Source organism: Nematolebias whitei, chromosome 1 (assembly GCF_014905685.2).
Source record: "Nematolebias whitei isolate Nwh7 chromosome 1, NemWhi1, whole genome shotgun sequence".
Classification (NCBI taxonomy): Eukaryota; Metazoa; Chordata; class Actinopteri; order Cyprinodontiformes; family Rivulidae; genus Nematolebias; species Nematolebias whitei.
Genome location: NC_056498.1, coordinates 10,617,936 through 10,619,666, shown reverse-complemented (window position 1 = coordinate 10,619,666; position 1,731 = coordinate 10,617,936). Strand labels below are relative to the sequence as shown.

The 1,731-nt window shown below is 40.0% G+C and overlaps 7 non-coding genes across 7 annotated transcripts; all 7 read right to left on the bottom strand.

Moving 5' to 3' along the window:
* Positions 1-4: 4 nt before the first annotated feature.
* Positions 5-77, bottom strand: trnak-uuu. The gene has a single exon. It is a non-coding gene; the product is annotated as a tRNA-Lys (tRNA).
* A 125-nt stretch (positions 78-202) lies between these two features.
* trnar-ccu lies at positions 203-275 on the bottom strand. The gene has a single exon. It is a non-coding gene; the product is annotated as a tRNA-Arg (tRNA).
* A 118-nt stretch (positions 276-393) lies between these two features.
* Positions 394-466, bottom strand: trnak-uuu. The gene has a single exon. It is a non-coding gene; the product is annotated as a tRNA-Lys (tRNA).
* A 306-nt stretch (positions 467-772) lies between these two features.
* trnak-uuu lies at positions 773-845 on the bottom strand. Its single transcript has one exon. It is a non-coding gene; the product is annotated as a tRNA-Lys (tRNA).
* Positions 846-970: 125 nt separating this feature from the next.
* Positions 971-1,043, bottom strand: trnak-uuu. The gene has a single exon. It is a non-coding gene; the product is annotated as a tRNA-Lys (tRNA).
* Positions 1,044-1,161: 118 nt separating this feature from the next.
* trnak-uuu lies at positions 1,162-1,234 on the bottom strand. Its single transcript has one exon. It is a non-coding gene; the product is annotated as a tRNA-Lys (tRNA).
* A 306-nt stretch (positions 1,235-1,540) lies between these two features.
* On the bottom strand, positions 1,541-1,613 carry trnae-uuc. Its single transcript has one exon. It is a non-coding gene; the product is annotated as a tRNA-Glu (tRNA).
* Positions 1,614-1,731: the final 118 nt, after the last annotated feature.

Below are 1,731 nucleotides of genomic sequence, written 5' to 3'. Positions count from 1 at the left end.
AATTCTCCTGAATAGGGACTTGAACCCTGGACCCTCAGATTAAAAGTCTGATGCTCTACCGTCTGAGCTATCCAGGCTCTATTATCTCTCTCTATATATATGTTTCTGTTTGTCTGTCTTTTTCATTTAACGTATTCACAGAGGTAACTGTCAATGAGCCAAGATGACACTTTCACAAGAGAGTCCATTAAATAGTGCAATTCGGTTGAACAGGGACTTGATCCCTGGACCCTCAGATTAGGAGTCTGATGCTCTACCGTCTGAGCTATCCAGGCTCTATAATCTTGATATATATGTTTCTGTTTGTCTGTCTGTTTCATTTAATGTATTAGAGGTAAGTGTAAATGAGCCAAGAGGACACTTTCACAAGAGAGTCCATTAAAAAGCGCAATACGCCTGAACAGGGACTTGAACCCTGGACCATCAGATTAAAAGTCTGATGCTCTACCGTCTGAGCTATCCAGGCTCTATAATCTTTTTATATATGTATCTGTCTGTCTGTCTGTTTCAATTTAACCAGTTTTTATACTAGTGTAAATGAGTCACAATAACTCACTCACATGAGAGTCCTGTAAAAAGTCCAATTTGTCTGAACAGGGATTGGAACTCTGGACCCTCAAATTAAGAGACTGAGGCTATACTGAATGAGCTGTCCAGGCTCGGCTTTCTATATGAATGTATCTGTTTGTTTCATTTAACCTGTATTTATACAGGTAAGCATGAATGAGCCACGAGGACGCACTTTCAACAAAGTCCTGTAAAAAGTGCACTTCGCCTGAACACGGAATTGAACCCTGGACCCTCACATTAAAAGTATGATGCTCTACCGTCTGAGCTATCCAGGCTCTATAATCTCTCTCTATATATATGTTGCTGTTTGTCTGTCTGTTTCGTTTAACGTATTTATAGAGGTAACTGTCAATGAGCCAAGAGGACACTTTCACAAGAGAGTCCATTAAAAAGCGCAATTTGCCTGAACAGGGACTTGAACCCTGGACCCTCAGATTAAAAGTCTGATGCTCTACCGTTAGAGCTATACAGGCTCTATAATCTTGATATATATGTTTCTGTTTGTCTGTCTATTTCATTTAACGTATTAGAGGTAACTGTAAATGAGCCAAGAGGACACTTTCACAAGAGAGTCCATTAAAAAGCGCAATACGCCTGAACAGGGACTTGAACCCTGCACCATCAGATTAAAAGTCTGATGCTCTACCGTCTGAGCTATCCAGGCTCTATAATCTTGATATATATGTATCTGTCTGTCTGTCTGTTTCAATTTAACCAGTTTTTATACTAGTGTAAATGAGTCACAATAACTCACTCACATGAGAGTCCTGTAAAAAGTCCAATTTGTCTGAACAGGGATTGGAACTCTGGACCCTCAAATTAAGAGACTGAGGCTATACTGAATGAGCTGTCCAGGCTCGGCTTTCTATATGAATGTATCTGTTTGTTTCATTTAACCTGTATTTATACAGGTAAGCATGAATGAGCCACGAGGACGCACTTTCAAGAAAGTCCTGTAAAAAGTGCACTTCGCCTGAACAGGGAATTGAACCCTGGACCCTCAGATTGAAAGTATGAAGCTCTACCGTCTGAGCTATCCAGGCTCTATAATCTCTCTATATATATATGTTGCTGTTTGTCTGTCTGTTTCGTTTAACGTATTTATAGAGGTAACTGTCAATGAGCCAAGAGGACACTTTCACAAGAGAGTCCATTAAAAAG